Source organism: Nicotiana tabacum, chromosome 1, assembly GCF_000715075.1.
Source record: "Nicotiana tabacum cultivar K326 chromosome 1, ASM71507v2, whole genome shotgun sequence".
In the NCBI taxonomy this organism is placed as follows: Eukaryota; Viridiplantae; Streptophyta; class Magnoliopsida; order Solanales; family Solanaceae; genus Nicotiana; species Nicotiana tabacum.
The window spans coordinates 139,376,823-139,390,753 of record NC_134080.1 but is presented as its reverse complement, the minus strand read 5'-3'; positions in this window follow the sequence as shown (position 1 = coordinate 139,390,753).

The following is a 13,931-nucleotide window of genomic DNA, read 5'->3' as shown; positions in this document are numbered from 1 at the left end:
TCCAATATTTCATTTTTCTCTGTTACTCCCCGATATCATGTCCCCTCCTAGCTTTACTTTGTATTATCTTGTTATTGTTTTCTTGCACTTGTATATATATCTGTACAGGTTAATTGTGGTAGGTCCTGTCTAGCCTCGTCACTACTTCGCCGGGGTTAGGCCAGGCACTTACCAGCTGGGGTCGGTTGTGCTGATGCTACACTCTGTGCATTTTTGTGCACAGATCAGGGAGCAGTTTATGGACCATAGCAGTAGGACCTCTGGGAGCTATTTTCAGTCCAGGGACTCTCGAGGTAGCCTAGTTGGCGTTCGCAGGCCGAAGTCCCTTTCCATGTTTTTCGTTTGTTCATTTTGTATCAGACAAACATGATGTATTTCCTTTCATACATTGTTTGTAGTATTCTGTAGTAGTCTGTGAGCTAGTGACACCAGACCTTGGGTAGTAATGTGTATTAAACTTCCACATTTTTGGTTTTCAATTGCTTTAGATTAAAGTCTTCCGCTTAAATTTTGTCTCGTTTATTATATTGTTTGAAAGAAAGCATGAAAGGTGTTTTTAATATTTGGCTTGCCTAGCTCTGATAGTAGGCGCCATCATGACACCCTATGGTGGGAAAATCCGGGTTGTGACAAGTTGGTATTAGAGCACTAGGTTACTTAGGTCTCACAACTCACGGATAGCTCGGTAGAGTCTGAGGGATCGGTACGGAGACGTCTGTATTTATCCCGCAGAGGCTACTGAGTTAGGAAAACTTCACCTTGTTCATTCTTGTCGTGTGATTCTGTTTCTCAAGTACTGATTGTCTTTCCACTCTATTCTTTCGCAGATGGCGAGGACACGTGCTTCCTCTTCTACCGCGCAGCAGCCCGAGCCCCCAACAGCAGCTCCTATCAGGGGCAGGGGCGAGGCCAAGGCCGAGGCCGAGGCAGAGCTCATCCCCAAGCGGCAGTCCCAGAGGTGGAGCTTCATGTTGGCTACGACAAAGGGGTTCCAGCTCCAGCAGCTCCGGTGGGCCCAGCTCAGGTCCCAGAGGGTTTCATAGCCACTCCAGTGCTTTAGGACGCTTAGGTCCGACTGGTAAGCTTTATGGAGGGCATTTCTAGAGCGGGTTTGCTTCCCGTAGCTCTAGCCACATCTCAGGTTGGGGGAGGAGTTCAGACTCCCGATACTCATACTCCAAAGTCGGTAGCTCCTCAGGCTCAGGTTCCAGCAGTTCAGCAAGGTGTGGCAGCCCAGCCAGGTATTGCGGCTCAGTCCAGCGATGGTGCGGCTATGTCCGCAGATGCTTTGTGGAGGCTTGATCGTTTCACCAAGATCTTCACAACCACATATAGTGGCACCCCCTCAAAGGATGCTCAAGATTTCATATTCAGCTGTCATGAGGTTCTACGGACTATGGGCATTGTAGAGACCAATAAGGTCGACTTCACCACTTTTTGCCTGGTAGGATCCGCCAAGACTTAGTGGAGGGATTTCTATTTAGCCAGGCCAGCAGGGTCGCCATCATTGACCTGGGATCAGTTTTCAGAGTTATTTCTGGGGAAGTTTCTTCCAATTACTCGGCGAGATGCTCTTCGCAAGCAGTTTGAGCGTCTCCAGCAGGTTCCTATGACGGTCACCCAGTATGAGACCCAGTTCATTGATCTTGCTCGTCATGCCATTGTGATACTCCCCACTGATAGAGAGAGGGTGCGGAGGTTTATTGATGGGTTGGCCCAGCAGATCCGTGTTCAGATGGCCATGATTGCCGATAGTGAGATTTCATTTCAGGAGGCGGCAGATGGTGCCTGCCGGATAGAGATGGCACTTGCTTAGGGAGGTGGTCATGGGTATGATAAGAGGCCCCGTCATTCTGGTAGATTCAGCGGTACCTCGTCTGGAGGTAGGGATTCTTATGGTAGAGGTCATCCTTCAAGGCCCTTTCAGTCAGCTCTCCAGGCATCTCATGGTACACCAGGTGGTCGTGGTTCTCAGCCGCAGTATTCTGACTAGCAGCTCTTCAGTTCACCATCAGCACCTATCAGTGCACCACCACTTCGTTATTCTCAGCAGCCGAGGGCTTGTTATACTTGCGGCGATGTAAGTCATATTGCCAGATATTGCCCTCGAGCTTCCAGCAGCTCGCAGCAGCAGGGTCCTCGCCCAATGATCCAGGCACCAGTTGCGCCACAGCCTGCCCAGCCAACTAGAGGCGGGGGTAGAGGACATAGAGGTAGAGGTCTTAGAGGTGGAGCTCGGACCGCTAGAGGTAGGGGTCAGCCAGTAGCAGATCGTCCCAGGGATATGATTCAGGGAGGTAGGGCCCAGCCCCATTATTATGCCTTGCCAGCCAGGCCAGAGGTTGAGTCATCAGATGCTGTGATTACAGGTACTATTCTGGTCTGTGATAGGGATGCTTCTGTGCTATTTGATCCCGGATCTACGTATTCATATGTGTCGTCCTATTTTGCACCCTATTTGGTTATGCCTAGTGAGGCCATGAGTATTCCTGTATATGTGTCTACGCTAGTGGGGGATTCTATAGTGGTGGACCGGGTTCATCGTTCATGTGTTGTGGTATTCAGGGGTCTTGAGACCCGTGTTGAATTGTTGCTCTTGGATATGGTGGATTTCGACGTCATATTAGGGATGGATTGATTTTCCCCGTATCATGCGATCTTGGATTGTCATGCCAAGACCGTGATCTTAGCCTTACCGGATTTGCCCCGTTTAGAATGGAGAGTGACTCCTGGTCATTCTTCTCGCAGCGTTATTTCTTATGTGAAGGCTCGACGCATGGTCGAGAAGTGGTGTCTAGCTTATCTGGCTTATGTTCGCGACTCCAGCACTGAGGTCCCATCTATTGATTCTGTTCCTATTGTTCAGGAGTTTCCCGAGGTCTTCCCTTAAGACCTGCTGGGCATGCCGCCAGACAGGGATATTGATTTTTGTATTGATCTAGCTCCGGGCACTCAGCCCATTTCCATTCCGTCGTATCGTATGGCGCCACCAGAATTGAAAGATTTAAAGGGTCAGCTTCAGGATTTGTTTGAGAAGGGTTTCATTAGACCCAGTGTTTCGCCTTGGGGCGCACCAGTGCTATTTGTGAAGAAAAAGGATGGTTCGATGAGGATGTGCATTGATTACCGGCAATTAAACAAGGTGACGATTAAGAACAAGTACCCACTGCCGAGGATCGACGATTTATTCAACCAACTTCAGGGTGCGAGGGTGTTTTCAAAGATAGATTTGAGATCTAGCTACCACCAGCTGAGGATTAGGGCATCTGATGTCCCTAAGACAGCATTTTGCACTCGGTATGGGCACTATGAGTTTTTGGTCATGTCATTTGGCTTGACTAATGCCCCAGCAACATTCATGGAGTTGATGAACCGAGTGTTCAGGCCTTATTTGTACTTGTTCGTGATAGTCTTCATTGACGATATTCTTATATACTCATGCAGTCAGGAGGAGCATGAGCAGCACCTCAGAGCGGTTCTTCAGACCCTGAAGGATGGTCAGTTGTATGCTAAGTTCTCGAAGTGCGAGTTTTGGCTGAGTTCGTTCGCATTCCTGTGTCATGTCGCATCAGCAACAGGTATTCAGGTAGACTCGAAGAAGATAGAGGCAGTCAAGAACTGGCCTCGACCAGCTTCAGCTACGGAGATTCGGAGTTTCCTGGGGTTAGCAGGTTACTACCGTCGATTTGTGGAGGGGTTTTCATCCATTGCAGCCCCTATGACCAGATTGACCCAGAAAGGTGCCCAGTTCAGATGGTCAGACAAGTGTGAGGCGAGCTTTCAAAGGCTCAAGGCAGCTCTGACCACGACACCGGTGTTGGTTTTGCCCACAGGTTCAGGGCCCTATATAGTCTATTGTGATGCATCTCGTATTGGACTTGGTGCAGTGTTGATGCAGGATGGCAAGGTCATTGCCTATGCTTCGAGGCAGTTGAAGGTTCATGAGAAGAACTATCCAGTGCATGATTTGGAGTTGGCAGCCATTGTTCACGCATTGAAGATTTGGAGGCACTATCTGTATGGTGTGGCGTGTGAGGTGTTCACGGATCATAAGAGTCTTCAGTATTTGTTCAAGCAAAAGGAGTTGAATTTGAGGCAGAGGAGGTGGTTGGAATTGTTGAAAGATTATGACATCACTATCTTATATCACCCGGGAAAGGCCAATGTGGTGGCCGATGCCTTGAGTAGGAAGTCAGCCAGTATGGGCAGTCTTGCTTATATTCCGGTCGGTGAGAGACCGCTTGCTTTGGACGTTCAGGCTTTGGCCAATCAGTTTGTGAGGTTGGACATTTCTGAGCCTAGTCGAGTATTAGCTTGCACGGTCGCTCGTTCTTCATTATTGGAGCGTATACATGATCGGTAATTCGATGATCCCCATTTGTGTGTCTTGAGAGACACTGTGTAACGTGGAGGTGCCAAGAAAGTAACCGTAGATGATGATGGCGTATTGACATTTCAGGGGCGAGTTTGTGTGCCCAATGTTGATGGGATTCGAGAGTTGATCTTAGCGGAGGCCCACAGTTCTCGGTATTCTATTCACCTGGGCGCCGCGAAGATATATCAGGATCTGAGGTAGCACTATTGGTGGCACAAGATGAATAAAGACATCGTTGCGCATGTGGCTCGGTGTTTGAATTGTTAGCAGGTTAAGTGCGAGCATCAAAGGCCTGGTGGTCTATTTCAGAGGATTGGACTTCCCGAGTGGAAGTGGGAGAGGATTACGATGGATTTCGTTACTGGACTTTCGATGACTCGGAAGAAGTTTGATGCAGTTTGGGTCATTGTTGATAGGCTGACCAAGTCAGCGCATTTTGTTCCTGTTGCAGCCACCTATTCGTCTGAAAGGTTAGCCGAGATTTATATCAGGGAGATTGTTCGCCTTCATGGGGTGCCGCTATCTATCATTTCGGATCGGGGTACGCAGTTTACCTCGCATTTCTGGAGAGCGGTTCAGCGAGAGTTGGGCACCCAGGTTGAGTTGAGTACAACATTTCATCCCCAGACGGACGGTCAGTCCGAGAGGACTATTCAGATTCTTGAGGACATGCTTCGAACCTGTGTCATTGATTTTGGAGGCTCATGGGACTAGTTTTTGCCTTTAGCAGAGTTCGCCTACAACAACAGCTACCGGTCCAGCATTCAGATAGCTCTATATGAGGCGTTGTATGGTAGGCGATGTCGGTCTCCGGTTGGATGGTTTTAGCCGGGAGAGGTTCGATTATTGGGTACGGATCTGGTTCAGGAGGCCTTAGACAAGGTCAGGATTATTCAGGATAGACTTCGTACAGCTCAGTCCAGACAAAAAAGTTATGCAGACCGCAAGGTCAGAGATGTTGCTTTCTTGGTTGGGAATGGGTATTGCTCCGTGTATCTCCTATGAAGGGCGTGATGAGATTTGGGAAGAAGGGCAAGCTCAACCCTAGGTTCATCGGTCCATTTGAGATTCTTGATCGTGTGGGAGAGGTGGCTTATAGACTTGCCTTGCCACCTAGCTTGTTAGTTGTGCATCCCGTGTTTCATGTATCTATGCTCCGGAAGTATCGCGGAGATCCATCGCACGTGTTAGATTTTAGCACTGTCCAATTGGACAAGGATCTGTCATATGAGGAGGAGCCGGTGGCTATTCTAGACCGGCAGGTTCGATAGTTGAGGTCGAAGAGTTTTCCTTCGGTGCGTGTTCAGTGGAGAGGTCAGCCTCCTAAGGCATCGACCTGGGAGCCGAGTCCGATATGCGGGGCCGTTATCCTCATTTATTTCCCAACTTAGGTACTTCTTTCTTTTGTCCGTTCGAGGACGAACAGTTGTTTTAGAGGTGGAGAATGTGATGACCCAAAGGGTCATCACCGTAGTTCTTCCTTGTTCCGCGCTTCCAAGGCCTTGAAAACCTCGCTTTTAGTTGCCTCGATTTGCGTGCGCAGATCGGGCGCGTAGCCGGAAAGTTTTTATGTTAGAATATGTGAATTATGTGAAAATATTGATGGATTTTGATATTAATATGCATAATATTGACTTCGGTCAACATTTTGGATAAACGGACCCAGACCTGTGATTCAACGGTCCCGGAGGGTCCGTAGAAAAATATGGGACTTGGGCGTGTGCCCGGAATTAATTTCCGAGGTCCCAAGACCGAGAAATGAATTTTTGTGTGAAATTATTTTTTGAAATTAATTAAGGAAAATGAAGAAGGAAATTGATCAGAAAACTGTGGTATTGGGCTCGTATTTTGGTTCCGACGCCCGGTACGAGTCTTAAATATGTTTTAAGCACTATCTGTAAAGTTTGGCTAAAAACGGACGTGATATGACGTGTTTCGGAATTAAAATGGGGAATTTGAGTTTTATGAAAGTTGAAAGAAAATCATGTGCTTTGAGGCTTGATTCCATGTATATGATGTTATTTTGGCAATTTGATTGCACAAATGAGACCGTAAGATGTTTTTAAGATCATATGTATGTTTGGTTTGCAGCCCCGAGGGCTCGGGTGAGTTTTGAGTGGAGCCCGGGAGGTCTTAGACGTAAAAAAAAATGCAGGTTCAGGTGTTGCAGGCCCAGCGCGGCCGCAGCCGTTTCCGCGTGGTCCGCGCTGGCAGCAACGCGGCCGCGGTGCTTTTCTGTGCGGTCCGCGTGGTGGGGGTTCAGAGGGTCGGTAGCCAGGTCGACAAGCGCGGCCGCGCACCAAATCAGTGTGGTCTGCGCTGGGTGGGTTCAGAGAGCCCACTTCTTCCCTCCGTCGGCGCGGCCGCGGTACATTTCCGCGCGGTCCACGCTGGCAACCACGCGGCCGCGGTGCATTTCTGCGCGGTCCGCGCCAGCCCCCAATATATATATATATTCGGGATTTCAGTCATTTTATCCAATTTTCAAAAACCCAAAACCTAAGAGGCAATTTTCCAAACAACCTTTCTTGTCCAAAACGATTGGTAAGTGATTTCTAACTTAATTTCTTTATTCCTTGACATCTTTTAACATGATTTCAAATTCAAATCAAAGATTTTTATGGGGGGAAATTGGGTGTTTTGGGTAGAACCTAGGTTTTCTACAAATTGAGAAGTTGGACCTCAATTTGAGGTCCGATTTCAAAACAAATCATATATTTGGATTCGTGGGAGAATGGGTAACCGGGTTTTGGTCCGAACCTCGAGTTCCGACCACGTGGGTCCGGGGGTGTTTTTGGCCATTTTGGGAAAAACCTTGTAAAATTTATTTTTCATGCATGGGGAGTGATTCATTTAGTAATTACTAATGTGATTAAGTAAGTTATGACTAGATTCGAGCGGATTGGTGGTGGAATTAAGAGGTAAAGCTATACTAGAAGCGTGAGTTGAGTTTGGAGCATTCGAGGTAAGTGTTTGTTCTAACTTTGGCTTGAGGGAATAGGATTAGGATGTTATTTGCTACTTGCTAATGTGGAGTACGGTGTATAGGCATGGTGATGGTTATCTATGGACCGGGGTCTAGCATGACCGTGAGTCTTAATTGCTTTTAATTCGAATAACGTGACACAATCTCCTTGTTTAGTTGATGAGTTTCATATAATGTGAACGGTTGAGGTAAAATTGTGATTGGTGTACTTTTGGAGCGTTAGCTCGAACATGAATGTGTTAGTTGAGGAAGAAGGGATTTAAAAAGAGAATGTGTTGTGATTACTCCCTTGCCGGGATATGTAGACCGATATATATACTCTCCCTTGTCAGGATATTTTGGGTTGTTAGTTGTACCCTTGCCGGGTTAGAGTGATATGTTGTTGATTTCCCCTAATGGGATCGTGTGGCACGCCGTCCACTTATATATGATATTATGGGATCGTGTGGCACGCCGTCCACTTATATATGATATTATGGGATCGTGTGGCACGCCGTCCACTTATATATGATATTATGGGATCGTGTGGCACGTCGTCCACTTATATATGATATTATGGGATCGTGTGGCACGCCGTCCACTTATATATGATATTATGGGATCGTGTGGCACGCCGTCCACTTATATATGATATTATGGGATCGTGTGGCACGCCGTCCACTTATATATGATATTATGGGATCGTGTGGCACGCCGTCCACTTATATATGATATTATGGGATCGTGTGGCACGTCGTCCACTTATATATGATATTATGGGGTGACATATTGCGTACTGTGATAAAGATGAAATGGGAATGAGTGGTACGCCTACCACGTGGTATATGAAAATTGGGATCGTGTGGCACGCCATCCACTTATATATGATATTTTGGGATCGTGTGGCCGCCGTCCACTATATATATCATGGGAACCGGAGTTTCTTCTGTTTATTTCCGATATTTTATTTTTATCTGTTACTCCCCGATAGCATGTCCCCTCCTAGCTTTACTTTGTATTATCTTGTTATTGTTTTCTTGCACTTGTATATATATCTGTACAGGTTAATTGTGGTAGGTCCTGTCTAGCCTCGTCACTACTTCGCCGGGGTTAGGCCAGGCACTTACCAGCACATGGGATCGGTTGTGCTGATGCTACACTCTGTGCATTTTTGTGCACAGATCAAGGAGCAACTTTCGGACCACAGCAGTAGGACTTCTGGGAGCTATCTTCAGTCTAGGGACTCTCGAGGTAGCCTAGCTGGCGTTCGCAGGCCGAAGTCCCTTTCCATGTTTTTCGTTTGTTCATCTTGTATCAGACAAACATGATGTATTTCCTTTCAGACATTGTTTGTAGTATTCTGTAGTAGTCCGTGAGCTAGTGACACCAGACCTTGGGTAGTGATGTGTATTAAATTTCCGCATTTTTGGTTTTCAGTTGCTTTAGATTTAAAGTCTTCCGCTTAAATTTTGTCTCGTTTATTATATTGTTTGAAAGAAAGCAGGAAAGGTGTTTTAAATATTTGGCTTGCCTAGCTCCGATAGTAGGCGCCATCACGACAGCCGATGTTGGGAAAATCCGAGTCGTGACAAGATACCAACGTATAGATACTCGTCATCATGCCTATACGTTATACCCGACAATTAGCACGTAGCAAATTATACCAACGTATAGCACGTACCTCGAAGCTTTGAACACCACTCAAGCCTCAATTATAGCTTTACCCCCTTGATTTCACCACCAATCCGCTCGAATCTAGTCACAAGTTACTTAATTACATCAATAAGTGCTAAATGAATCAACCCCAATGCATGAAAATGAGTTTTCCCAAAGTTTTACCCAAAAAGTCAAAATCACCCCCGGGCCCACGTGGTCGAAACCTGAGGTTCGGACCAAAACCCGATTACCTATTATCCCACTAATCCAAATGTATAATTTATTTTGAAATCGGACCTCAAATTTAGGTCCAAATCCCCAATTTTTGGAAAACCTAGGTTCTATCCAAAACACTCAATTTCCCCCATGAAAATCTTTTATTATAAGTTGAAATCATGTTAAAAGATGTTAATAATTGAAGAAAACTAGTTAAAATGACTTACAATTGATTTAGAGAAGAAAGGTTGTTTGAAAAATCACCTCTTATGTTTTTGGGGTTTTGAAAAGTGAAAAATAACTAAAAATCCCATCTATTTATACCCCTCTCAGACCCTCACCGCGGACCGCATAAAAAGGACTGCGGCCGCACAGGCCTCCCTGAAGACCTGCAGTTCAGCACCCTGTGCGGACCGCACAAAGGCGACTGTGGCCGCACAGCCTCCACCGCGCCCCGCACAAAGGCGACCGCGGCCGCGCTGGCCCCTCCGCGGTCGTACGCAATTTCTCCCGGACCGCACTGAAGGGTTCAGAGGCCTGCAACTTCCTGAACCTGCAACATCTGACTTTCTAAGCCTAAGGTATCCCGGAACCTGCTCAAACTCACCCGAGCCCTCGAAACTCCAACCCAAGTATACACACAATGTCAAAAATATCCTACGGACATATTCATGTAATCAAATTACCAAAATAACATCACGAGCATCGAATTAAACCTCGAGATCAATGAAATTTCTCAAAACTCTTTTAAACATCATACTTCTCAATTAAGGTCCGGATCGCGTCAAACGGCATCCGGTTTTGACCAAATTACACAGGAACGACTCAAGTCATATATAAGACCTGTACCGGGCACCGGAACCAAAATACGGGCCCGATACCAACTTGTTCTAATCAAAATTTCATTTCAATTTCCTTAGACATTTTCAGAAAAACAATTTCCTTAAAAAAATTCACTTCTCGGGCTAGGGACCTCGGATTCCGATTTCGGGCATACGCCCGAGTCCCATATTTTCTTACGGACCCTCCGGGACCGTCAAATCACGGGTCCGGGTCTGTTTACCCAAAATATTGACCGAAGTCAAATTTATTCATTTTAACATCAAAACTTAGCATTTTTCACAAAATTTTATATTTAAACTTTCCGGCTACGCGCCCGGACTGCGCACGCAAATCGAGGTAACTCTAAATGAGGTTTTGAAGGCCTCGGAAGCACATAATGGGTAAGAAAATAGGTGATGACCCCCACATTCTCCACCTCTAAAACAACCGTTCGTCCTCGAACGGACAGAAGAAGGAAGTACCTGAGTCGGGGAATAAATGAGGATAACGGCTCTGCATATTGGACTCGGACTCCTAGGTCGATGCCTCAGGAGGCTGACCTCTCCACTGAATACGAATAGAAGGGAAACTCTTGGATCTCAACTGGCGAACTTGTCAGCTTAGAATAGCTACCGGTTCCTCCTCATAGGACAAGTCCTTGTTCAACTGGACAGTGCTGAAATCTAACACATGGGATGGATCACCGTGATACCTCCGAAGCATGGACACATGAAAAACTGGATGCACGACTGATAAGCTTGGCGGCAACGCAAGTCTATAAGCCACCTCTCCCACTCGATCAAGAATCTCAAACGGACCAATGAACCTAGGGCTAAGCTTGCCCTTCTTCCCAAATCTCATCACGCCCTTCATAGGCGACACTCGGAGCAATACCCGCTCACCAACCATAAAAACCACATCTCGAACCTTGCAATCTACATAGCTCTTTTACCTGGACTGGGCTGTACGCAGTCTATTCTGAATAATCCTGACCTTGTCCAAGGCCTCTTGAACCAGATCCGTACCCAACAACCGAGCCTCTTCCGGTTCAAACCATCCAACCGGAGATCGACACCGCCTCCCATATAAAGCCTCATAAGGAGCCATCTGGATACTCGATTGGTAACTGCTGTTGTAGGCAAACTCCGCTAAAGGCAAAAACTTGTCCCACGAACCTCCAAAGTTAATAACACAAGCTCGGAGCATATCCTCCAATATTTTAATAGTCCGCTCGGACTGCCCGTCCGTTTGAGGATGAAATGTTGTACTCAACTCAACCTGGGTGCCTAACTCTCGCTAAACGGCTCTCCAGAATCGCGAAGTAAACTGCGTACCTCGGTCCGAAATGATAGATACCGAAACACCATGAAGGCAAACAATCTCCCGGATATAGATCTTAGCTAACCTCTCGGATGAATAGGAGACTATCACAAGAATGAAATGCGCTGACTTAGTCAGCCTATCAACAATGACCCAAATTGCATCGAACTTCTTCCGAGTCAGCAGAAGTCCTGTAACGAAGTCCATAGTGATCTTCTCCCTCTTCCACTCGGGAAGCTCAATCCTCTGAAACAATCCACCAGGTCTCTGATGCTCGTACTTAACCTGCTGACAATTCAAACATCGTGCCACATATGCCACAATATCCTTCTTCATTCTACGCCACCAATAATGCTGCCGCAAATCCTGATACATCTTCGCGGCGCCCGGATGAATAGAGTACCGGGAACTATGGGCCTCCCCTAAAATCAACTACCGAAGCCTATCCACGTTAGGCACACAAACTCGACCCTGCAATCTCAAAACTCCATAGCATCTAAGGTAACCTGCTTGGCACCTCCACGCTGCACCGTGTCTCAAAGGACACACAAATGGGGATCATCAAACTGTCGATCACGGATATGCTCCAATAACGAAGAACAAGCGACCGTGCAAGCTAATACCCGACTAGGCTCAAAAATATCCAACCTCACGAACTGATTGGCTAAGGCCTGAACATCCAAAGAAAGCGGCTTCTCACCGACTGGGATATAAGTAAGACTGCCCATACTGGCTAACTTTCTACTCAAAGCATCGGCCACCACATTGTCCTTTCCGGAGTGATATAAGATAGTGATGTCATAATCCTTCAACAAGTCCAACCACCTCCTCTGCCTCAAATTCAACTCCTTTTGCTTGAACAAATACTAAAGACTCTTGTGATCAGTGAACACCTCACATGCCATGCCATACAAATAATGTCTCTAGATCTTCAATGCGTGAACAATGGCTGCCAAATGAACCAGATAGTTCTTCTCATCAATCTTCAACTGCCTCGAAGCATAGGCAATGATCTTGCCATCCTGCATCAACACTGCACCAAGCCCAATACGGGAAGCATCACAATAGATTGTGTAAGGCCCTGAACCCGTGGGCAATACTAGCAACTGTGCCATAGTCAGAGCTGTCTTGAGCCTCTGAAAGCTCGCCTCACACTCGTCCGACCATCTGAACTGGGCACCCTTCTTGGTCAACCTGGTCATCGGGGCTGCGATAGATGAGAACCCCTCCACGAACCAACAATAGTAGCCTGCCAATCCCAAGAAACTCTGAATCTCTATAGCTGATGCTGGTCTAGGCCAGTTCTTGACTACTTCAATCTTCTTCGGGTCAACCTGAATACCCTCAGCTGACACAATATGACCGAGGAATGCAACTGAACTCAACCAGAACTCACACTTCGAGAATTTAGCATATAACTGACTATCCCTCAAGGTCTGAAGAACCCCTCTAAGATGCTGCTCGTGCTCCTCCCGGCTGCGGGAATATATCAGAATATCATCAATGAAGACTATCACGAATAAGTCCAAATAAGGCCTGAACACTTAGTTCATCAAATCCATAAAAGTTGTTGGGGTATTTGTCAACCCGATTGACATAACCAAGAACTCATAATGCTAGTACCGAGTGCGGAAAGCTGTCTTAGGGACATCGGATGCCCTAATCATCAACTTATGGTAGCCAGATCTCAAGTCAATCTTTGAAAATACCTTGGCACCCTGAAGCTGATCGAACAAATCATCAATTCTCAGTAGTGGATACTTATTTTTGATGGTGACCTTGTTCAACTGCCAGTAATCAATGCACATTCTCATCAAACCATCCTTTTTCTTGACAAACAACACCGGCGCACCCAAGGCGAAACGCTGGGTCTAATGAAACCCTTCTCAAGCAAGTCTTGCAACTGCTCCTTCAACTCTTTCAACTCTGGCGGGGCCATATGATATGGCAGAATAGAAATGGGCTGAGTGCCCGGAACCAAATCAATGCAGAAATCAATATCCCTGTCGGGGGGCATACCCGGTAGGTCTGAAGGGAAAACATCAGGAAACTCACGAACCACGAGCACCAAATCAATAGAGGGAACCTCAGCACTGGAATCGCGAACATAAGCCAAATAGGCCAAACACCCCTTCTTGACCATACGCCGAGCCTTCACGTACAAGATAACACTGCAGGTAGAATGACTAGGAGTCCCTTTCCACTCTAAACGGGGCAAATCCGGTAAGGCTAAAGTCACAGTCTTGGCATGACAGTCCAAGATGGCATGGTACGGGGATAACCAGTCCATCCCCAATATAACATCAAAGTCGACCATGTCTAACAGCAACAAATCATCACGGGTCTCAAGACCCCCAATCACCACAATACAAGAACAATGAACTTGATCGACCACAATAGAATCACCCACTGGTGTAGACATATAAACAGGAATACTCAATGAATCACTAGGCATGACCAGGTACGGTACAAAATAAGATGACACATACAAATACGTAGACCCTGGATCAAATAGAACTGAAGCATCTCTATCACAAACCAGAATGGTACCTGTAATGACTGCATCTGAAGCCTCAG